Source organism: Phyllobates terribilis, unplaced genomic scaffold (assembly GCF_046119375.1).
Source record: "Phyllobates terribilis strain yellow unplaced genomic scaffold, ASM4611937v1 Scaffold_2__4_contigs__length_985480577, whole genome shotgun sequence".
Lineage (NCBI taxonomy): Eukaryota > Metazoa > Chordata > Amphibia > Anura > Dendrobatidae > Phyllobates > Phyllobates terribilis.
The window spans coordinates 911,584,320-911,610,462 of NW_027362762.1; positions in this window are offsets into that span (position 1 = coordinate 911,584,320).

Below are 26,143 nucleotides of genomic sequence, written 5' to 3' on the forward strand. Positions count from 1 at the left end.
CATGGGAACAGTATGGGGAAGACCTCTGGAAGCATCCCTGACTCCCAGGTCACTGCCTAAAAGTGTGCCCATCATAAGTGATCCTTGGCACATGCGAAGATGCCTTCCGCCATGCACCTGTCATTGCAGACTTGCAACAATCACCGTCCATATCCTTGTCCCAGTGTAGTGCTCAGTTGTCCCTACCCCATTCCTTGGAATGCAAGCCCACCCACCCCCAGGCTGCAAAACTATACTGCCAAATTGTTGACAGCTGCTTGCACTTAAAATGTGGCCTTTAAGGCTCGTGCAGGCGGAAGCTTTTCATAACTCGGTCCCCAGCCACCACTATATTTCCCGGTATCGCCTCCGCCTTCCACAAGCACGGATCACACAACATTAACTGTGCCCTCCCCAGTGCACTTACTGGAAAGGACCACCAAACCATAAACACATGGACAGGTGAATGTGGCCAGGGACGGTACGAAGCCAGTCCGCAACTTTTTTTTTCTAAGAGTTGTATTTAGCTCGGTGAAAGGACTGGCATAGAGGGAAACCGTATCTACCCTGCATGTCATTTCTCTCAGGAAGTCCTGTAATTGAGCTTGTTGCAGAAGCAATGGCATCCCATCCAACATCAACTCGCAATTGTCGGTGGTGCTTTGACACACACACATCTTTCTTTGTGCATTTAATTTCTTGAATACAGAGTTTGACAATGGCCTGATCTGTAATGCGTTTTGAGAAATAACATGCATAAGCATGGCCGATCTACATTAAAAAAGCAGCCATAGAGTGTCCGGGAACCTTCCCCCACAATTTTCTTAGCCAGGGCTGCTTTTCGGCAGGGTTGGACAGGCCCACCAGAGAAGCGCAGACTCCTCCAGTGGGCCCTGGCTTCTCCTTCAGGAGAGCTCATAGTGCCGCGATGAGGCCATGATGATGATAGAGGTCACCATCTGCTTAGTTTAATGTTACTTGGAATGCAAGTGCAAGTATGCAGCCAGCCACCCACCCACCCACAGGCCGCAACAATAAACTGCCAGATTTCTGGGCAGCTCTTTGCACTTGAAATATGGCCTTTTAAGCTCGTGGAGGCGGAAGCTTTTCACAACCTCATGCCGGCGGTGGCCGGGTGTCCATACTCGGTCCCCAGCCGCAACTATATTTCCCAGTATCGTCTCCGCCTTCCACAAGCATGGGTCCCACAACATTACCCATGCCCTCCCCAGTGCACTTACTGGGAAGGACCATCTAATCACAAACACGTTGACAGGTGAAAGTGGCCAGGGACGGTACGGAGCCAGTCCACAACTTTTTTTTGCTAAGAGTTGTATTTAGCACGGTGAAAGGACTGGCATAGAGGGAAACCGTATCTACCCTGCGTGTCATTTCTCCCAGGAAGTCCGCTAAAGCTGCTTGCACTTGAAATGTGGCCTGAACATTACTGCTGGTACTTTTCTGTGGGAATTTGCTTGCCTCCTACCAGCCTGGAATATTTCCAGCAAACTATGGTACGACGCAATGGTATTAGCACTGCCCCAAAGTACCAGTAGCAAAGTCATCCCCAAAATCCTTCGCAGGAATTTTATTTGGTAGACTGAGTAGCTGCCCAAACACATTTTCTCACAAAGGAGCTGAAGATAGAGTGTCAGTAGGTGCAAGTTTCTCCTGCCTGTTAGATATTAGAGGGTAATCGGCAGCACATTGGATCAGTGGTTATCACTGAAGCCTTGCAGCGCTGGGATCCTGGGTCCAAATCCCAGCAAGGACACCATCTGCAAGGACTTTGTATGTTCTCCCCGTGTTTGCGTGTGTTTCCTCCTCAGTAAAAATGCAGCCATAGAGTCTCCGGGAGCCTTCCCACACACATTTCTTAGCCAGGACTGCTTCTCGGCAGGGTTGGACAGTCCCACCAGAGAATCCTCTGGTGTGCGTTGGCTTCTGCCTCAGGACAGTTCATGATAGCGCAAAGTTTGCAGCTGCTATGGGGCTTTTGAGCGGGTGAGAAAGGTTTGCCCTCAGAATCAAATCCTCTGGTGGGCGCAATGTTTTTCAATCTGAAACAGCTTCTCAGTGGGAGTTGTATTTCACCACAGCCATATTCTTTAGCTCGATGAAAGGACTGGCATAGAGGGAAACGGTATTTATCCCGGCAGTCATTTCTCTGTCAACAGGTTCCGCCCATTGTCACACACGACCATGCCTGGCTGTATGTTCAGCGGTGAGAGCCACAGATCAGGCTGCTGTGTTACAGCTTTCAACAACTCTGCAGCGCTGGGCGGATTGTCAATTAAACATTAAGCATGTTATCTTCAGCACAGCCTGTTGCCGCTTGGCCAAGGCAGTGCTGCAGTGCTGTCAGCTTGTGACTGATGTGGTCATTTCGGAGATGGAGAAGGAGGTGCATGAGCTGAACAATGTGATTATATTGAGGATAAATTGGTGACGCTGTTTTTTATACTAAAGAAAAATCCTATTGTTTTGTTTTTTTTACATTATTTTTTAAGACAAATGCATTCACCGGGAAATGTCATTTTAACATTTTACAACCTTATCTGGCAATGTGGTGTGTGACACATCACCAGACACATCCTTTTTTTATGATGGAGGGACTCTGAAAGTCATAAAGCCTATTTTTATAGGGACATCAGATGGCCCTTAGTATTCATGAAAGGCCAGCAGTCGGCCCTAGCTATTGTTAGAGAGCCATCAGCCGGCTATGCTTTGTTGTTCCCATTATTAACAAGTGGGTCTCCTATACTGTTATTGCGTATCCAGTGACTGCAAGGGCTGCCAAAAATTTGGACGCAACCCAATACCCCTTTGAAGAGACATAGAGGAGGGTCTCAGTAAAAAAAATGTTCCCTTTATAAAGGAGAGGGTCTCCTATAGTGATAATGTCCATGCTATGACTGCAAGGGCTGCCAAAATTTGGGAAAAACCACACTAAGAATTTAAAGACACACAGAGCAGGGCCATAGTAACAAGGTACAACCTGTTCCCATTAGAAAGGAGAGAGTCTGATATACAGTTATAGGGTATGCAGTGAGTCCAACGGCTGACCAATTTTAGTAAAAACCCCACTAAGAATTTAAAGACACATAGAGCAGGGCCACAGTAACAAGGTACGACATGTTCCCATTAGAAAGGAGAAAGTCTGATATACAGTTATAGGGTATGCAGTGAGTCCAACGGCTGACCAATTTTAGGAAAAACCCCACTAAGAATTTAAAGACACATAGAGCAGGGCCACGGTAACAAGGTACGACATGTTCCCATTGGAAAGGAGAGGGTCTGCTATACAGTTATAGGGTTTGCAGTGAGTCCAACGGCTGACCAATTTTAGGAAAAACCCCACTAAGAATTTAAAGACACATAGAGCAGGGCCACAGTAACAAGGTACGACATGTTCCCATTTGAAAGGAGAGGGTCTGCTATACAGTTATAGGGTATGCAGTGAGTCCAACGGCTGACCAATTTTAGGAAAAACCCCACTAAGAATTTAAAGACACATAGAGCAGGGCCACAGTAATGACAAATTCCCATTAGAAAAGAGAGAGTCTCCCATAGTGTTGGCCTATGCAGTGAATGCAAGGGCTGCCAAAAATTTGGATGCACTTCAATGCGCCTTGGAAGAGACGTGGAGGAGGGCCTCATAAAAAAATGTTCCCATTAGAAAGGAGCGGGCCTCCTATACTTGTAATGCCCATGCACTAAGTATATGGGCTGACAAACATTTCCCCCAGGGGGGTATACATGAACATATTGTATAAAAAAAATTTTTTTACGGGCTTCATAAACACCCTTTAAAAAAATTATGTGGGTGTTGCATCACGGACCACGGTGATAGGGTAGCGGAGGATGAGGAGAAGGAGGAGACAAGAGCAAATAGACAAAATCAGTAAGCGTATACCCATGTGTGGGTGTGAAAAGGTGCATGGGAATACACCTCCCAAGAAAAGACACTGGATTTGCATTTGTGTTACGCTGCTATCATTCGGTTGTGTTGAGAAGTCTGGCCCAATCCAGCCATTGTTAATTTTTATAATGAACGTCATTTTTATAATATCAGGATTTTCAGTTGACAGGCGGATGCGCTTATCAGTTATAATTCCACCAGCGGCACTAAAAACCCGCTCTGATAAAACGCTAGCGGCAGGGCAGGCCAGGACCTCCAAGGAATAGAGAGCCAGTTCATTTCACGTATGCAGCTTGGATACGAAATAATTATAAGGCACAGAGGAATCACGGAGGACTTTTGGTACGGTTGGCAAGGTACTCCCTCAGCATCTTCCCAAACTTTGCACTCCTTGTGAGAGTACCCCGCGCCTCAGGGCATGTGCGATAGGAGGGTCTGAGAAAACTCTCCAAGAACTTTGACAGTGTTCCCCTGCCTCTGCTGGATTGAAGTTGTGTCTCTCTTGGCTTGTACTCCTTGGTTGTCCAATGAAGTGTGCCCTCTGCCGCCAGCGTTTTCAGATGGGAATTTTTTTAAAAGTTCCGCAACAAGGGCATTCTAGTACTGCCCCATTTTTGTACACCTGTCCGCCTCAGGAATAAGAGATATAAAGTTCTCCTTGTAGCGTGGGTCTAGAAGTGTCATCAACCAGTAATGAATGTCACCCAAAATTTTGAGAACACGAGGGTCATTGGAAAGACAGCGTAACATAAACTCAGCCATGTGTGCCAGACTACTAATGGGCAAGACTTCCATGTCCTCACCAAGAGGATAGAAAAAAGAGAGGGGTCGCTCACTGGTCTGTTCGGGTGCTCTGAAGAAAAAAGTAATCTCAATTGCAAAAAGAACTTCGGCACTCCATACATGAAAATATAAGAAATATTGTATCTGGACTAATGTCACTTTGAAAAATGAAGGTTTTTTGCGCATAATTTGGCCAATTTATGTGTGCCCATCAACCACGACAAGGTCACCTTCGTATGATGGGAAACTACGCTACACTACCACTGGATATGCCACTCTTGGGCTGTAAGCCTGTATGGACAATATGTCTCTGCTTGGGCTTTTAACCTACAATGTATGGGCTGGTAGAGCTAGTTAAAACCACCTGTGACTGAATGGGAGGGACACATGGTCAGAAAAAAGGCTGTCAAACTTCTAATAGTGTGAACACGTACCTGCTGCAATGCTCCAGGAGCGGGATCCCAAAAATGATTAATAGAAAAAAGAGAGGGGTCGCTCACTGGTCTGTTCGGGTGCTCTGAAGAAAAAAGTAATCTCAATTGCAAAAAGAACTTCGGCACTCCATACATGAAAATATAAGAAATATTGTATCTGGACTAATGTCACTTTGAAAAATGAAGGTTTTTTGCGCATAATTTGGCCAATTTATGTGTGCCCATCAACCACGACAAGGTCACCTTCGTATGATGGGAAACTACGCTACACTTCCACTGGATATGCCACTCTTGGGGTGTAAGCCTGTATGGACAATATGTCTCTGCTTGGGCTTTTAACCTACAATGTATGGGCTGGTAGAGCTAGTTAAAACCACCTGTGACTGAATGGGAGGGACACATGGTCAGAAAAAAGGCTGTCAAACTTCTAATAGTGTGAACACGTACCTGCTGCAATGCTCCAGGAGCGGGATCCCAAAAATGATTAATAGAAAAAAGAGAGGGGTCGCTCACTGGTCTGTTCGGGTGCTCTGAAGAAAAAAGTAATCTCAATTGCAAAAAGAACTTCGGCACTCCATACATGAAAATATAAGAAATATTGTATCTGGACTAATGTCACTTTGAAAAATGAAGGTTTTTTGCGCATAATTTGGCCAATTTATGTGTGCCCATCAACCACGACAAGGTCACCTTCGTATGATGGGAAACTACGCTACACTACCACTGGATATGCCACTCTTGGGCTGTAAGCCTGTATGGACAATATGTCTCTGCTTGGGCTTTTAACCTACAATGTATGGGCTGGTAGAGCTAGTTAAAACCACCTGTGACTGAATGGGAGGGACACATGGTCAGAAAAAAGGCTGTCAAACTTCTAATAGTGTGAACACGTACCTGCTGCAATGCTCCAGGAGCGGGATCCCAAAAATGATTAATAGAAAAAAGAAGAGAGGGGTCGCTCACTGGTCTGTTCGGGTGCTCTGAAGAAAAAAGTAATCTCAATTGCAAAAAGAACTTCGGCACTCCATACATGAAAATATAAGAAATATTGTATCTGGACTAATGTCACTTTGAAAAATGAAGGTTTTTTGCGCATAATTTGGCCAATTTATGTGTGCCCATCAACCACGACAAGGTCACCTTCGTATGATGGGAAACTACGCTACACTACCACTGGATATGCCACTCTTGGGCTGTAAGCCTGTATGGACAATATGTCTCTGCTTGGGCTTTTAACCTACAATGTATGGGCTGGTAGAGCTAGTTAAAACCACCTGTGACTGAATGGGAGGGACACATGGTCAGAAAAAAGGCTGTCAAACTTCTAATAGTGTGAACATGTACCTGCTGCAATGCTCCAGGAGCGGAATCCCAAAAATGATTAATAGAAAAAAGAAGAGAGGGGTCGCTCACTGGTCTGTTCGGGTGCTCTGAAGAAAAAAGTAATCTCAATTGCAAAAAGAACTTCGGCACTCCATACATGAAAATATAAGAAATATTGTATCTGGACTAATGTCACTTTGAAAAATGAAGGTTTTTTGCGCATAATTTGGCCAATTTATGTGTGCCCATCAACCACGACAAGGTCACCTTCGTATGATGGGAAACTACGCTACACTACCACTGGATATGCCACTCTTGGGCTGTAAGCCTGTATGGAAAATATGTCTCTGCTTGGGCTTTTAACCTACAATGTATGGGCTGGTAGAGCTAGTTAAAACCACCTGTGACTGAATGGGAGGGACACATGGTCAGAAAAAAGGCTGTCAAACTTCTAATAGTGTGAACACGTACCTGCTGCAATGCTTCATTTTTCAAAGTGACATTAGTCCAGATACAATATTTCTTATATTTTCATGTATGGAGTGCCGAAGTTCTTTTTGCAATTGAGATTACTTTTTTCTTCAGAGCACCCGAACAGACCAGTGAGCGACCCCTCTCTTTTTTCTATTAATCATTTTTGGGATCCCGCTCCTGGAGCATTGCAGCAGGTACGTGTTCACACTATTAGAAGTTTGACAGCCTTTTTTCTGACCATGTGTCCCTCCCATTCAGTCACAGGTGGTTTTAACTAGTTCTACCAGCCCATACATTGTAGGTTAAAAGCCCAAGCAGAGACATATTGTCCATACAGGCTTACAGCCCAAGAGTGGCATATCCAGTGGTAGTGTAGCGTAGTTTCCCATCATACGAAGGTGACCTTGTCGTGGTTGATGGGCACACATAAATTGGCCAAATTATGCGCAAAAAACCTTCATTTTTCAAAGTGACATTAGTCCAGATACAATATTTCTTATATTTTCATGTATGGAGTGCCGAAGTTCTTTTTGCAATTGAGATTACTTTTTTCTTCAGAGCACCCGAACAGACCAGTGAGCGACCCCTCTCTTTTTTCTATTAATCATTTTTGGGATCCCGCTCCTGGAGCATTGCAGCAGGTACGTGTTCACACTATTAGAAGTTTGACAGCCTTTTTTCTGACCATGTGTCCCTCCCATTCAGTCACAGGTGGTTTTAACTAGTTCTACCAGCCCATACATTGTAGGTTAAAAGCCCAAGCAGAGACATATTGTCCATACAGGCTTACAGCCCAAGAGTGGCATATCCAGTGGTAGTGTAGCGTAGTTTCCCATCATACGAAGGTGACCTTGTCGTGGTTGATGGGCACACATAAATTGGCCAAATTATGCGCAAAAAACCTTCATTTTTCAAAGTGACATTAGTCCAGATACAATATTTCTTATATTTTCATGTATGGAGTGCCGAAGTTCTTTTTGCAATTGAGATTACTTTTTTCTTCAGAGCACCCGAACAGACCAGTGAGCGACCCCTCTCTTTTTTCTATTAATCATTTTTGGGATCCCGCTCCTGGAGCATTGCAGCAGGTACGTGTTCACACTATTAGAAGTTTGACAGCCTTTTTTCTGACCATGTGTCCCTCCCATTCAGTCACAGGTGGTTTTAACTAGCTCTACCAGCCCATACATTGTAGGTTAAAAGCCCAAGCAGAGACATATTGTCCATACAGGCTTACAGCCCAAGAGTGGCATATCCAGTGGTAGTGTAGCGTAGTTTCCCATCATACGAAGGTGACCTTGTCGTGGTTGATGGGCACACATAAATTGGCCAAATTATGCGCAAAAAACCTTCATTTTTCAAAGTGACATTAGTCCAGATACAATATTTCTTATATTTTCATGTATGGAGTGCCGAAGTTCTTTTTGCAATTGAGATTACTTTTTTCTTCAGAGCACCCGAACAGACCAGTGAGCGACCCCTCTCTTTTTTCTATTAATCATTTTTGGGATCCCGCTCCTGGAGCATTGCAGCAGGTACGTGTTCACACTATTAGAAGTTTGACAGCCTTTTTTCTGACCATGTGTCCCTCCCATTCAGTCACAGGTGGTTTTAACTAGCTCTACCAGCCCATACATTGTAGGTTAAAAGCCCAAGCAGATACATATTGTCCATACAGGCTTACAGCCCAAGAGTGGCATATCCAGTGGTAGTGTAGCGTAGTTTCCCATCATACGAAGGTGACCTTGTCGTGGTTGATGGGCACACATAAATTGGCCAAATTATGCGCAAAAAACCTTCATTTTTCAAAGTGACATTAGTCCAGATACAATATTTCTTATATTTTCATGTATGGAGTGCCGAAGTTCTTTTTGCAATTGAGATTACTTTTTTCTTCAGAGCACCCGAACAGACCAGTGAGCGACCCCTCTCTTTTTTCTATTAATCATTTTTGGGATCCCGCTCCTGGAGCATTGCAGCAGGTACGTGTTCACACTATTAGAAGTTTGACAGCCTTTTTTCTGACCATGTGTCCCTCCCATTCAGTCACAGGTGGTTTTAACTAGCTCTACCAGCCCATACATTGTAGGTTAAAAGCCCAAGCAGAGACATATTGTCCATACAGGCTTACAGCCCAAGAGTGGCATATCCAGTGGTAGTGTAGCGTAGTTTCCCATCATACGAAGGTGACCTTGTCGTGGTTGATGGGCACACATAAATTGGCCAAATTATGCGCAAAAAACCTTCATTTTTCAAAGTGACATTAGTCCAGATACAATATTTCTTATATTTTCATGTATGGAGTGCCGAAGTTCTTTTTGCAACTCACCAAGAGGATGACTGACCAAGCTCTCCTCCTCCTCCTCCTCTCTGTCCTCTTGCCATTCACACTGAACAGACGATATGACAGCTGTGCAGGTAGTACCATCTATAGTGCATGAAACTAGCTCCTGTCCGTCCTCCTCCTCCTCTTCTTAATTGTCACCCAATCCACGTTGGGATGAAATGAGGCTTGGCTGTGTGTAATCACCCTGTATGGTTCCTTGCTCAATCTCATCGTGCTCCACCTGCAATGCATCCTCTTTGATTGTGAGCAGAGAGCATTTCAGAAGACAGAGAAGCGGGATGGTGACTCTAATTATGGCATCATCTCACCATCTTGGTGGAGTCCTCAAAGTTTTGGAGGATGGTACATATGTCTGACATCCATGGCCACTCCTGAGGTCTTATGTGTGGAGTCTGAACTGAATACCGATGGCCTTGTTGATGCTGGTACTCAAATGCCCTCTTCTGCTCACAAATCCTTCCCAAAATCTGCAGTGTAGAGTTCCAACGTATGGGGACATCACACACCAGTCTGTGTGCCGGAAGCTGCAAATACTGCTGAAACACAGCAAGGGCAGCGAAAGCTGTAGCTGACTTTCTAAAATGGGCACACAGGCGGCGTACTTTTACAAGCAGATCCGGCAGCTCCGGGTAGTATTTGAGAAACCACTGAACCACGAGGTTAAGCACATGGACCAGGCAGGGTAAATGTGTGAGATCGCCTCGCCTCAGAGCTGCCACCAGGTTCCGGCCATTGTCACACACGACTATGCCTGGCTGTAGGTTCAGCGGTATGAGCCACAGATCTGTCTGCTCTTTCAGAGCTGTCCACAACTCTTCAACATTGTGCGGTTTTTCACCTAAGCATATTAGCTTCAGCACAGCATGTTGCCGCTTGGCCGAGGCAGTGCTGCAGTGCTTCCAGCTTGTGACTGATGTCATTTCGGAGATGGAGGCTGAAGAGGAGGAGGAAGCTGAGGAGAATGAGGTGCAGGAGCTGTAGACCGTGGGGGCAGCCCTGATTGACCTAGGGCCCGCAATAGGGAGGACGTGTTCCGTCCCACGGTCCGACTGGGTCCCGGCTTCCACTATGTTAACCCAGAGTGCCGTCAGCGAGATGTGCAATCCCTGCCCACAAGCACTTGTCCACGTGTCCGTTGTTAGGTGGACTTTAAAGTTAACTGCATTGTTGAGAGCATGGCTAATGTTGTGGGACACGTGCTTGTGTAATACGGGGATGGCACACCTGGAGAAATAGTGGCGGCTGGGGACTGAGTACGAGGGAATACCGCCGCCATCAGGTTGCGGAATGCATCCGTCTCCACAAGACTAAAAGGCCACATTTCGAGCGTAAGCAGTCGTGAAATGTGTGAATTTAGTATTGGGGCCTGTGGGGCGTTGGCTGAATATTTGCGCTTGCGTTCCAAGGACTGGGGTATGGACAACTGAACGCTGCGCTGGGACAAGGACATGGACGTGCTTCCTGATGCTGCTACTTGAGAGTGTGCAACGAAAGGTGCAGGGTAGGAGGCATCTTCGCATGCACCATGGACAGGGGATTAGCTTGCATGCACAACAGCGGAAGAAGCAATGGTGCCACCCGCAGACACTGTTCCTGGACCCTGGGGTTTGGCCTACAAAGTCGGGTGCTTTGCTGCCATGTGCCTGATCACGCTGGTGGTGGTCAGGCTGGTTGTTTTGCCACCCCTGCTGATGCTCGCCTTGCAGGCGGGGCAAATGGCCTTTTTGAGGTTATCGGCAGAGTCTTTAATAAACAACCAGTCTCGGGAAGACCTAACAGTTGTACTGGCAACTTCCTTCGTGTTGGTGTTATGGGGAACGGTTGTCTGCCTACTGTCTGCGGCCACCAAACTACTTCTTCCTGCCAGTTTGGGTGCTCTGCCTCCCTCCCACTGTGTGCTGCTGTCCTCACTCTGCATGTCCACCTGCCATATTGGGTCAGTTACTATATCATCCACCACCTCGTCTTCCACTTCCGCACCCTGGTCCTCCTCCTGACTTTCTGGCAAATGTGTTTCACCATTGTCCAATTCTTGTGACACTTTCCCACCTATCACCTTCGTGTGACCATGGCTGCTCAAATATTTAGAAATCGCTACACGCGATCTCCTCTTGCCCCACTTCAAGTGGACCGGGCCAGAGGCCTGAATCTATAAATGGAAAAGTGAACATCTCTTCAGAGTGTCCAAGTGTGGGATCAGTTGTCTCTGCGTACTCGGCATGGTGGGAGGAAGGAGGATAAGGGTGAGGAATATGCGGTCCAGACTCACGGCTACTGAGACTTGACCGTGTGGAAGACATGGTGGTGGTGGCTAAGTGACTGGAAGCATTATCCGCTATCCAACCAACAACCTCTTGACACTGCTCTGGGTTCAATAGTGGTGTGCTGCGGTCCCCTAGAAATTGGGACAGTAAGGTCAGGCGAGAAAATGTGGGTGTTTCTTGTGGCACAATTTCTGCTTGCCCGCGGCCTTGTCCTTTGCCTCTGCATGCACGATTAGCATCACGTCCAGTTCTCTGTCACTTGCCACATGCCTTGCCCAATTTAAATGAAGGACAGTATCTTCCACGCTCACTACAAATGACTGAGTTTGGAGCAAACTTATATGTGATCCGTGTGATGGAGAAAACGAGAGTTTTAAATACCTGGCATGTAGGTAAGTAGTTTGAACAGCAAACTGCGGTGAATTGCTTCACTGACAGACTAAAGGAAATTTTTAATGGAGGCCAGAAATGGCAGTATTTTCTGACAATGTATATGTGATCCGTTTGACGGAGAAAACAAAGTTTTAAGTAGCTGGATGTCTAGCGCTCTAATATGGAAAGGACCTGGCTGTATTCTCCAGTACCAACAAGCAAATGCTGCAGAAAGAACGGTGTTCTCTGGATTGCTTTTTAAACAAATAATGAGGATTAAGATCCAAAGAAAAGTATTCCTGGCCCCTCAGACCTGGGCCTTTGTATAGAAATATCTAACAGCAGCAGAAGGCAGAATTGGAATAAAGCCTCTCATGCTATATGCACTGCAGTCTGCTATATACACTGCCTGCCTATACACCCTGCCTGCCTGATATCTCTGCAGATGAATTAGTCCTCAGAAGGTTTGTTTGTTAAGATGGATATGTGTAATGTACGGTTTTTCTCCCTACACTACCTAATACCCAAGCAAATCTGTCCCTGACGCAGCAGCACCTCTCCCTACACAAGCAAATGGAGCAGAAAAATGGTGTTCTCTGGATTGCTTTTTAAGCAAATAATGAGGATTAAGATCGAAAGAAAAGTATTCGTGGCCCCTGAGACCTGGGCTTTTGTATAGAAATATCTAACAGCAGCAGAAGGCAGAATTGGAATGGAGCCTCTTGTGCTATATGCACTGCAGTCTGCTATATACACTGTCTGCCTATACCCCCTGCCTGTCTGGTATCTCTGCAGATGGATTAGTCCTCAGAAGGACTGTTTGTTAAGATGGATATGTGTAATGTACGCTTTTTCTCCCTACATTACCTAATAAACGATCAAATCTCTCACTGACACAGCAGCTCTCCCTATACTGTCTTATCAGGAGTGACTGTGACGAGCATGGCAGCGCCACGCCTGATATAGACCTGATGATGCTGTGCGGCCAGCCAATCACTGTAATGCCCACAACCAACATGGCTACGGCATTACAGTGCATGGCAGGCAATCCCTGCATGTCCATTGGCTTACTAAATAGCGCCAAACATGCAGGGAGAGGACCCGAGTTCCTGCCCGAGCAACCCGGAAATACTCGGCGAGCGCCGAGCATCTCGAGCAGTGAGATGCTCGGGCGAGCACTAAGCAGCAGCGACCATGCTCGCTCATCACTACTTGCAGCCAATGAAAACACTTAAGTCATTATTTCACTAAATTAGAATACTTTATCACAACAGCTTGAAAAATGTTTTCACAATCCGAAATGTTGGCCTACTGAAATGTATGTTCAGCAAAAGCACTCAATACTTGGTCGGGACTCATTTTGCATCAATTACTGCATCAATGCGGCATGGCAGGGAGGCGCTGTGAACTCCAATATAGTTAAGGGTAGCATAGCTCTGCGTGAGTGCACCGTGGTGGGCCCCCCTGAGCACGGGACCTGGGGGCGACTGCACTCTCTGCCCCCCCGCTAGCTACTGCTTCAGTTAAATTATGTCTGTAGTGTGAGAAACAATAGCTACTCCACTTGTGATTTGCATACAGCGAGCAGTAATTCATTGTTTTGCAGTCTGTATATTAAGAAACTGTTTTGTAGTGAAGAAGTGCGTATGGATTAATAGAGAAGTTCAAAGAATGTCACACAGATGTCAGCCATGAAGAAGGAACTGGATGCCTGTCCATGACCACGACTGATATGGTCATTAAACTTATAGGTGAACTGATTCTGTTGGATAGACAATGACAGTGGATTATGTCCCCTAAAAGAAGCCCTATGAGATCAAAGATTCACGTCTGATGAAAAGGCAAAGACTACAGTGTATTTGTGGCTCGCAACTAAGCCTGAAATATTTTTTAATAAGGGAATATAAAAGTTTGCTGACTTATGGACAAAGTATATTGAAAAGTGGGGCGATTATGTTGAAAAATCATGTATTTCTGTTTTATGAAGTGTGATTAAAATAAATTGCATAGCCAGAGTGCGGATTTTTTTTGACTCACCCTCATATATACAGTACTGTGCAAACATTTTTGAAAGATGTGGAAAAATGCTGCAAAGTAAGAATGCTTTCCACAATAGAAGTGTTAACAGTTTATTTTAATTAATTAACAAAATGCGAAGTAAATTAACAAAAGAGAAATCAAAATCAAATCAATATTTGGTGTAGCCACCATTTGTCTTCATAACAGCATCATTTTTTCTTGCACACAGTTTTTGAAGAAACTTAGTAGGGAGGATGCTGCAATCATCTTGGAGAACTAACCCCAGATCTTCTGTGGATGTCACTTGCACATATCCTTCTTTTTCTTTATATAATTCCAGACAGACATGATGATTTTCAGGACTCCTTGTTCATTTTATGCTAAAGATAATTCTTAATGACATTGGCTGTATGTTTAGAGTTATTGTCCTGCTGCAGAATAATTTTGGAGCCAATTATACACCATTCTGATGGTATTGCTTGGTGGATAACTTTCTGCCTATATTTCTCAGCATGGCATACATACTTAATCCTGATCAACTCAGTTTAATTAAATGCAGCCCAAACTTGCAGTAAACCTCCACCATGCTTCCATGTTGCCTGCAGACACTGATTATTGTACAGCTCTCCAACCCTCTAGGGACAAACCACTTTGGCAACAGCTACAGTAAATATTTCAACTTTTGATTAGTCAGTTTTGACTGTTCCAATTTTTCTGCACCCCAGTTCCTATGTTTTTGTTCATAGTTGAGTTACTTGACATTGTTTCCTTGTCAAATTCATGGAGAAAATTCTTCCAAGCAGACAATTTCTTGCCTGACTTCTCAGAACAGTAGATGGATGTATCTGGGCTCCACTAGTTCTGCCAGTTCTGAGCTGATGGCACTGCTGGACATCTTCCATTTTAGAAGGGAATTAACATGTTTCTTTCATGAGTTGCATGAAGCTTCCTTGGTCAACCACTGCATCCATGGTCTTCAATTTTGCCCATTTCTTGATGCTTCTTCAACAGAGCTTGAACAGCACATCTTGAAATCCCACTTAGCTTTAAAATCACTGCCTAGAAGAAACCTTGCCGATACAGTTTAACTATCTTATGTCCTATTTCTATCTCAGTCTTGCCATCTTGTATGACCTGTGATTTGCATCTGTCTTGCACAATCTCACCTTTGCAGAAGATTTTGACTGTTCCTCTCATAGTTTTAAGCATTTAGTTTCTGTTTCAGTTAATGACTGTGTTTCAACAAACAGATGAAAATGATGGTCATTATCACCTGCTTGCTATAATTGGTTACTTATACTCCTGACTATAATCCTACAAATTCCCTGTTTTTGTGCCAGTGTGCCTAGAAAGGTTGATGTTGTTTTGAAGGCATTAGGTGATCACACCAAATATTGATTTGGTTCACATTTCTCTTTGCAATTTGTTAATTGCTAAAAAAAAACTTTTCACACTTCTGTATTTGAGAGCATTCTTACTGTGTAGCATTTTTTACACATGCCTAGAAAGTTTGAACAGATCTATACATATATAAATAATATATATGAGCAATAAAAAATTAGGGGTTTAAGCGCCTACCTTTCTTTTGTATGACTATTATTTTAAACTCCTCCCACAACCTTATTGTTAGGCTCACCTGGAGAGGTGGTTTCATGAAGTCTCAGGTCAGAGTGGACACACTGACCCATGGAGTTGGTGCAGCAGGCTGGAGGGCATAGAGCATCAAGAACTTGTACACACTGAAATTCTCATAACATGGAGGGCAAATGAAGAGGGAAATGGCAAGTTCAAAGCAGCAGACAGAGGACGGTAGAGGAACCATAGGAATTTTGCAAGCATGTATGCGCAATGTCAAATAACAGTTTGTGATGCTCACTGTAATCGATGTGTTAACCAGAAGAAAGAAAGCAGATAGTTAACCAGCAGGTCTGAACGTATGCAAGAATCACAGGAGCTTTGCAAATATGAATTTGTGTCACCCCAGGCCTGGATGCCACAAATATTAAAGGCTGTGTCTGAGAGCAGGAGGGAGGTTCCCTGGTCAGGGCCAATTAGCATACAGCACCTCCTGTCCCAGGCCAGTAGGGGGAGCTGGCTGCCCCTATAAAAGCTGGAACTGAGGGCAGGGTTAGAGAGAACTGGACGACCTAGCTCAGGACTGAGACTAGTCCCAGAGAAGAGGGACAGTTCAGCTGTAGCCGAGGAGTCCGTGAGGCAGAGGAGAAGCTGCGAGCCAGGGACAGAGGCGACGAGAGACGGTTCTGGCTGAGAGAACTACACTACCGGACATTGGGGTCTGAGGCTGTCAGGGTTGCAAGCCCAGCAGCAGAGAACCAACCCGCGAGGGATTTCAGGTCCCTTGGCCTAAGAAGCCTGGATGCTCCGCCACACAGAGGGACAAGTACAGCACGGAGAAGCAAAAGGTACCTAAGACCCGAGTCGCAAGCCATACAGGTGATGTACACGGCCAGCTCAGAGACATGGGCTATTACACTACGAAAAAGGGGATAGTCAGCAAGGGCAGAGAGAGAACGGTAGGCCTTCACACTCACCCTGACCAGTGGGGCTCGACCGAGTGCTCTCAGACACCCAGGCCCTTTCCTACCCGATACTCCTGTTGGGTCAGTAGTAATACCTACAATTAAGACCCTGGACTGTTTGAAGCGGACTCTGAACTCTTATTACTGCGGCCTGCACTATCACCCCCAGCATTCACATACGCTGCCCTGAGGCTACACTCTTCCCGTGGGGAGTTATCCGACCCCTGTGCTGCACACCAACACCTGACCGCAATCCACGGGTGACGTAGTCGGACATTCATAACTCTACAAATAGACTGCCACAGCATTTGGTCTGACCACCCTGAGCCATGGGATCGGGTTGCCACCACTACCCCCATCATCGCACTGAAGCCTAGTTCCGGGTACCCCACAGCCCCGGGGGCAAGTCAGCTTTGGCGTAGTAGGCAGGATTGTGACCAACCCGCCACAAACGGGTATTGCGCGCCTGAACAGACTGTATACGTACTTTAAAAACGCTCGAGACCTGAAGCTCCGCACTACGCTGAGACGCTGCGCAAGGTCCTGGAAGGAGAGAGAGCGACGCTGACGTCATCACCCCGCGACGCAAGGTCCTCACCCATAGCATGGCGAGCGGAGCCGCGGCCTACAGAAGAGGATCGTCGGAAGGTAGGCCACGGTTAACTAGGGGGGAGGAAGATGACGGACGCAGAGGGACACTCTACCACCAGCATAGCCGCTGCAGCTGTGATGCCGTTTTCCATGCCCTATATCCCTGGAGCGGCCTGGCTGCCACAGTATGCTGGCGAGTCGCATACCTTTGGCGACTTTAAAGAAAGACTGTATAGCTTATTCAAGGTTTACCCCCTGACAGAAGAACAGAAAGTAAGCATACTGATCGGGCAGTTAACTGGTGCGGCCCAGCGGGAGGTAAAGTCTTGGACAGCTGAGGAGAAAAGGACTGTAAGGGGGGTTCGGACCCGTCTACGGGACACCTTTGATACCCGTACCTCAGCAGAAATCAAGATGCGGTTCTATGGCTGTAAGCAGCGAGCCCAAGATGGTATCAGAGACTATGCCTTAAACCTGCAAGAAGCCCTGGGAGCAATCAAACAAGCTGACCCTGGCAGCATGCAGGATACCGATAAACTGTTGACTGATCAGTTTATAGAAGGTCTGCTGTCCAGCTCCCACAGAATCCAGCTGCGCCTCATGGCCCTACAGAACCCCGATTTGACTTTTGCACAGTTCAAGGCTAGGGCCATCCGGGTGCTCCGAGAGCCCGCACCCGGTGCCCTGCCATCACTTATCACCAGGGGGCGGAGCCCTACCCCGCAGACCTTGTGGGGACTGATGCACAGGCCCTAAATCCATCCCAGCCTGCATCCTGCACCATCAGGTCCAAGAACTGAGAAAGAGTGTGGCTGCATTGACCAGGACCGTACAGTCGTTGCAGATGGAACCGTCAGGACCAATCAAGCTGGCTTCCAGTCCGGAGGATGTCCCGTGGCATCGACAGAGGAGGATCCTGTCATTCAGGGGGAGGCTCGCCGACCGTTACACTGAGGATGGACAGCCGATTTGCCGCCGTTGCAGCCAGCCAGGACACATAGCCAGGTACTGTACTTTAAATGGGTCCAACCAGGGGCAGAGGGCCAACCCCCAGGCATAAGGTCATCAGGCCCGTCTAATTGGCGTGATAAGTACATGGGGGACGCCCAGTTTTGCCAGTAGTGCTGGACGGTATCCCCATGAGTGCACTGCTGAATACCAGGTCATAAGTAACTACCATCCTCTATGTACTTTTCAAGCAGTACTGGAGTGACACTGACATAACCCGCTATCCAGACCGTGACTTGAGCATCATCGCCAGCAATGGTCAGCCCGTGCCGCAGGTGGGGTTCAGAGAGATGACCATTAAGATTGGTAAAGTTGAACTGCCGGCACAGGGAGTGATGATTGTGGACATTGAGCGTCGAGAAAGTCACCCTAAAATAACCTATGGTACTAACGTGATTGATAATTGTCTTTCAGAAGTGATTGTAATTTTGCAGCAGGTGGCGATGAATGCGAGCTCCAGCCAACAGAGGGTCCTCCAGAGGGAGATAAGAGCCCTGATGAGATGGTAACAGGTAGAACTGTCTGGTGGTGAGATCGGTAGCGTGAGGATGAGTGACCCGATCCCCATTGCCATGTCTCCCAAAAGTGAAATGATGATCTGGTGTCGGACTGCAATTGGGTTAAGAGGGAGAGACTACCAAGCCATGGTAGAACCCATGTAATCAGACAGCAGGCCCACCATTTTGACAGCCCGGGGGGTGGTTGATGTCCGCCATGGAAGGGTGCCCATCCGGACCTTAAATATTGGGGAAAGGGAAGTACACTTGTCCCGGTACGCTACACTAGCCAAATTGTATGCCGTCGAACACAATGCTCTCAGGGTCGTGGAACCCTTGCCTCCATCTCCCCCGGTGGAGGGTAATGGCTCCCAGAAACCTAAGAAGGACTGGTGCCAGAAACTCCACATGGGTGCTGACTCCACTCCCTTGCACCAAAAACAAGGAGTCTACCGGGTGGTTCAGGAGTATGAGAGAATCTTTAGTAAGCACCCACTAGACTTCGGCAGGGTGAAAGGGGTAGAACACCACATCCCCACGGGAAGCCACCCACCAATAAAAGAGAGACACAGACCTGTACCCCCTGCACATTATCAGAACGCAAAGGGCATGCTGAGAGAAATGAAAGAAGCTGGGGTCATTAGAGATAGCTGTAGCCCCTTGGCAGCTCCCTTAGTTTTGGTAAAAAAGAAAGACGGTACCATGAGAATGTGCGTGGACTATAGACAAATCAATCGTATGACCCATAAAGACGCGTACCCATTACCCAGGATAGAGGAGTCTTTAGCCGCACTAAAATCAGCTAATTTCTTCACTACTTTTGACCTTACTAGCAGGTACTGGCTGTTTCCTGTGGCAGAGGCTGACAAGGAGAAGACCGCCTTCACCACCCCGATAGGATTGAGTGAATTCAACTGTATGCCATTCGGCCCCAGAATGCACCCGGGACCTTCCAGAGGCTGATGGAATGCTGTCTAGGGCACCGAAACTTCGAGACGGTCCTACTTTACCTGAACGACGTGATCGTCTATTCGAAGACCTACGAGGACCATCTAAAACACCTGGCAGAGGTGTTCGAAGCCCTGGCAGGCTATGGCATGAAGGTGAAACCCTCCAAGTGCCATCTGTAAAAGCCAAATGTACAGTACCTGGGGCATGTGGTGAGTGCAGAAGGAGTAGCCCCCGACCCCGACAAGGTCACAGTAATCAAGAGCTGGCCAAGCCCCTCAAACATCAAAGAAGTGAGGCAGTTCCTCGGGTTGGTAGTCTACTACCGAAGGTTCATCCCTGGGTTCACAAAGAAGGCAGCTCTAATGCAGGACCTCCTGATAGATCAGTCTAAATCCAGAAGCCACAAGCCACCCTTCAAGTGGGACAAGCCGGAAGAGGAGTCCTTCGGCCAGTTGAAGATGGCCCTCATGGGGGATGAGATCCTGGCCTACCCCGATTATGGCCAGCCTTTTTTCCTCCACACAGACGCCAGTAATGTGGTCCTGGGAGCTGTACTGTCACAAAACCAACAAGGCAGAGAAAGGGTGATCGCGTACGCCAGCCGGAAGCTGAGGCCCACCGAGAGAAACCCGGAGAACTATCACAGAACGGTTTAAGCATTACCTGGCCTCCGCAAATTTCACCATGTACATGGACAACAACCCGTTGACACACCTGGACAATGCAAGACTAGGTGCCCTAGAACAGCGGTGGATGGCCCGGCTATCAAATTAAGACTTCACAATCAAATACCGGTCAGGCAGGACCAACGCCAACGCAGACGCCCTATCAAGAATGCCCCACCTACCTGAAGGAGAAGAAGACTCGGAAGAGCTGGAGGAAGAAGAGCTCCCTGCGTTCCCCGGTATGGGGCCACTCAGTATTCTCACCGGGTAAGAGACAAAGACCTAACCACCGTCATGTTCAACTCCTTACCCCACCATGGCTGGGCTGAAACGCAAGATAGTGACCCTGCAGTTCGCCTGGTGAAAGACCTGTTAACCCAGGCAGACTCTAGCCCTGGCCCGGATGCTCCAGAGGAAGCCAAGCAGTTATGGAAGGAGAAAAGCAGGCTATTCCTCTACGAAGGTAAGCTGTGCAGAAGGCTTGTCAACCACCGGAGGCACGAGCTGACCTGGCAGGTAGTGGTCCCGAGACGGGATGCAGCAATGGTCCTGGAGGCCTACCATGACAGAGCGGGACACTTCGGGTGGAAGAAACTGGAGTTCCTACTGAGAAAGCGGTTCTACTGGATCGGTATGAGCGGGGCCATAGAGAAGTGGTGCAGGGACTGCGGCCCATGTCACCTCAGAAGGAACGACCGTACCAGCCAGAAGACACCCTTGAGGCCCATCGTCACCAGGCAGCCTCTTGAGCTGGTAGCTCTGGACCATGTGAAGTTGGCTCCAAGCCGGTCCGGCTACATCTATGCCCTCACGATTGTGGACCATTACTCCCGGTTCTTGGTGGCAGTCCCGGTTAAAGACTTGACGGCCCAAACGGCGGCCAGGGCCTTCAAACAACACTTCTGCCGTCCATACGGCTATCCGGAACAGGTCTTGACAGATCAAGGTCCAGCATTTGAGGCGGAAGTCTTCCAGGAGTTCTGCAACCTCTACGGCTGTAGGAGGATTCGGACAACGCCTTACCACCTGCAGACCAATGGGCTGTGGGAGAAAATGAGTAATATCGTCATTGTTCTCCTCAAGACGTTGCCCCTGGAAGAACGAAGCCTGTGGCCGGAGAAGCTGCCAGACCTGATAGACTTGCACAACCATATCCCGGTGAATGCTACCAACTGCACCCCAGCTTACCTGATGCGAGCAAGACCACCTAAAACGGTGCCCTGAGCAACTGCAGAGTCCAAGAGAAGATCAAGATGACCTTGAACCCGCAGAGGACAAGGAAGAAATGGTCAGCACCGTTCTCGGAGAGTTCCCCCGGTCCTGGACTCGGATAAGCGATGTCATAGTGGTACCCGTCCTACACTTCCTTCAACCTTCCCAGCAGGAGCCTACAGGAGAGCAGGAAGAACAAGAAGAACAAGCAGCCCAGGAGAGTCAACCCTCTGCTGACGGTGAGCCTGCCATGCCAGCGGTAAACCAAAGGACCCGCAGACAGCTGCCTGCCCTACCTGTAAACCCAGCTAGTAGCTGTACCCTAAATGATAGTGGGAAAAACCAGGTTAGACCACCACCAGACAGAGGGTTACGCATGTCAACCCGGAGCACTAGGGGTCAAATGCCAGCTCGCTGGAAGATCTAAATGCATAGTGTATATAATTAATGTTTTATGTTTGTACCCTGGTTATTAATACTGTTTTTTCCAGTTTTCCTAGATACAATGGACTAACAGGTTATGAACTTTGAGTAACCGGGACTTCCTTGTAAATATGTTCGGAGCCTAACCAAAGGAATGAATAAAGACTGTCAAGGACTCGGGTCAAGGACAGACCCCCACCTGGTTAAGGCTCCCGTTGTGTTGGTGAAATGGACACCCGGTCGCGGATCATACTGTGACCCTCTCCTTTTGTTGGTGATATGGACACCCGGTCACAGACTAGACTGTGACCTAAAGAACTCAACATGTGATGTTGTTCATTATTTCCTTCCCTGTTGTGTTTATGGTCATGAATTTATACCCTGTATTTGTGATTCCTGTTTAGTCCCGGAATACTAAATTTTTCTATGGGGGAATGTGTCACCACCGGCCAGGATGCCACAAATATTAAAGGCTGTGTCTGAGAACAGGAGGGAGGTTCCCTGGTCAGGGACAACTAGCATAAAGCACCTCCTGTCCCAGGCCAGTAGGGGGAGCTGGCTGCCCCTATAAAAGCTGGAACTGAGGGCAGGGTTAGAGAGAGCTGGACGACCTAGCTCAGGACTGAGACTAGTCCCAGAGAAGAGGGACAGTTCAGCTGTAGCTGAGGAGTCCATGAGGCAGAGGAGAAGCTGCGAGCCAGGGACAGAGGCGACGAGAAACAGTCCTGGCTGAGAGAACTACACTACCGGACATTGGGGTCCGAGGCTGTCAGGGTTGCAAGCCCAGCAGCAGAGATCCAACCCACAAGGGATTTCAGGTCCCTTGGCCTAAGAAGCCAGGATGCTCCGCCACACAGAGGGACCAGTACAGCACGGAGAAGCAAAAGGTACCTAAGGCCCGAGTCGCAAGCCATACAGGTGAAGTACACGGCCAGCTCAGGGATGTGGGCTATTACACCACGAAAAGGGGGATAGTCAGCAAGGGCAGAGAGAACGGTAGGCCTTCACACTCACCCTGACCAGTGGGGCTCGCCCGAGTGCTCTTAGACACCCAGGCCCATTCCTACCCGATACTCCTGTTGGGTCAGTAGTAATACCTATAATAAAGACCCTGGACTGATTGAAGCGGACTCTGAACTCTTATTACTGCGGCCTGCACTATCACCCCCAGCATTCACATACGCTGCCTTGAGGCTACACTCTTCCCGTGGGGAGTTATCCGACCCCTGTGCTGCACACCAACATCAGCCTCAGCGGTCTGCCTTGCAGCGGCTGTCATCCCTGACCGCAATCCACGGGTGGCGTAGTCGGACATTAATAACTCTACAAATAGACTGCCACAGCATTTGGTTTGACCACCCTGAGCCACGGGATCGGGTTGCCACTACTACCCCCATCATCGCACTGAAGCCCGGTTCCGGGTACCCCACGGCCCAGGGGGCGAGTCAAATGCACAATGTGAACTAATTGCAGAGCACTATAAACATCAACTGAACACATGAGTCTCAATACTAAGACATAGGTGTGAATCTAATTGGGTCTTAAAGGGTCTATGGAGATTATGTCACAGAGATGCCAGGCATCTTTTAAAACCTAAAGCAGGGTACAATGAAGAATGGTGTTGACCATAAGAGAAGGAAATAGATCCCAGCCCAGCTAGGGCAGGTGTCTAACATTCTTGGTGTAACGCAATTTTATCCTGATGAAAGACCATTTAAGTAAGTATACAGTAGAATGAATTCAATTTTTTTTTAAAGATCATCCACTTAAAGACTATTTTTTCAATCCTTTTTTGGTTGGTCATCTGAATTTTCACTGTTTTACATTCCACAGAAGTGTTAATATAAATACATCACTTGCCCTTAAAGCTTTCCAGCCACTATTCTTTTCCTTATGTCTCCTTTTGCTTTTTTGTTCCCCAAGGTCCTATTATATTTACTATATATATATATACATATATATATATATATATATATATATATATATATATATATATAAATATATATATATATATTTATATATATATATATATATATATATATAAATATATATATTTATATATTTAAAACATCCACATTACCCTAATCTTTACTGTTAGTAAGAAAATCTATTACATAAACAAATTTGGTACTGTCAAATCCATATCAGTTTGTACTAATAAAATCTTGCAATATTTATACTATGCAGCAAATGTTGAGTAAGAAGAAATAAATATTAGCACAGTGAAGTCTACACTAGTTTTGCCCCCCTGACCTTAGTTTGATTGCTAATGTTGATCTGACATTGTAACACAGATGAGTCTCGGTTGCTGTCATTATTTAATTTTAAGGTTAATTAAGTGCAATGAAAGATTCAATATTTGCCCTACAAACATCTTGAAATCCAGATGAACATCTCAGCAATGTGTATCTATAACACACTAGATTTCCTTTAAATCCTTCAGGGTGAAACGAAATTACTTGATACTTGTCATGACGATGTTCTATTAATTTCAATGGTGCAACAATCAATCCTGGTCAATTTTCTATATACATAAAAGCGACAATGCTGCAGGTTGTACAAAGCGTAAATTATTTTTAATTCCTCTTGCCTGGCAAAGTCACAAAATCAATAGTAATACCCTCTGGTCAACCTCTTTGTATCATGCTCTCGGAGCGCTTTAGAAACATAGCATCCTTAAAACTACGTAGCTTCATGTGAGAGGAAACTTTCAATGCCGCCATAAAATGAAAAATGATTTGCTCTGGGGCAAGTAGATTTTAAATATTATTTTAACTACAGAACTAATTAAGTGAGTTATTATGAACATATGGAAATGTGGAAACCAGATAACTATTACCTGCATATATTTTCATCAATTTTAATCAAAATTTTATGCAAAAAATTAAAATTATAACAAATAATGCTCAAAATCTGTCAACATTTTTGGTTGCAAATTTCTAGAGCAAAGTAAGGCTGGGTTCACAGTGTTTTTTTCCTACAGTCTGTGGCTCTGTTGGGACTTATATCCGAACCCTCCACAAAACGGGATTTGGGTGTATGTGCCGAAGAAGTCATTGATTATAATGATGCAAACAAAGATAGTGTGTTCTCTCGTGTATCACTTTAACTGCATAAGACTATTAGAGTCAACTACATCTTGGTACTCACCTCAACTAGACATATGTGGCCAAAAATGATGCTCAACAGAGTACAGAGTGACACCATCTGCATCATTATAGTCAATGGCCCCGTTGGTGCATATTCCTGAATTCCATTTTGCCGGGGGGGTTGGACGTAAACCCCAACGGAGTCACTTACCATACGAAAAAAAGGTTTGTGAAATCAACTTAACGCCATCTAATAGGTCGTGCAAACTTATAACAAAACAGTTTAGATGTTTATGAAAATTATCACAGAGTATGGGCCACCCTATTAAAGTTGATGCATTTTAAACCTGTCTTGTCTAAGGTTAGATAATTTTAATAAATCAGTTCAAAATATTTCTAAACTTTTATTATGCAGCATGAACAGGTGACATTGGTTCAGCAGGGCAGACAAGTTGGAACAACCTTAGCAGATGTAGCATAGCTGGAACAACAGCAACTGGTGTAACAGAGTTGGAAGAACAGCATCAAATATACTGTGGATACGGAAAGTATTCAGACCCTTTAAAATTTTCACTCTTTGTTTCATTGCAGCCATTTGGTAAATTCTAAAAAGTAAATTTTTTTCTCATTAAAGTATACTCTGCACCCCATTTTGACTGAAAAAACAGAAATGTAGAAATTTTTGCAAATTTATTAAAAAAGAAAAACTGAAATATCACATGGTCATAAGTATTCAGACCCTTTGCTCAGACACTCATATTTAAGTCACATGCTGTCCATTTCCTTGTGATCCTCCTTGAGAAAGTTCTACTCCTTCATTGGAGTCCAGCTGTGTTTAATTAAACTGATAGGACTTGATTTGGAAAAGCACACACCTGTCTATTTAAGACCTCACAGCTCACAGTGCATGTCAGACCAAATGAGAATCATGAGCTCAAAGGAACTGCCCAAGGAGATCAGAAACAGAATTGTGGCAAAGCACAGATCTGGCCAAGGTTACAAAAGAATTTCTGCATTACTCAAGGTTTCTAAGAGCACAGTTGCCTCCATAATCCTTAAATGGAAGAAGTTTGGGACCACCAGAAGTCTTCCTAGACCTTGCCACCCAGCCAAACTGAGCAAACTTGGGAGAAAAGCCTTGGTGAGAGATGTAAATAAGAACCCCAAGATCACTGTGGCTGAGCTCCAGAGATGCAGTAGGGAGATGGGAGAAAGTTCCACAAAGTCAACATTCACTGCAGCCCTCCCCC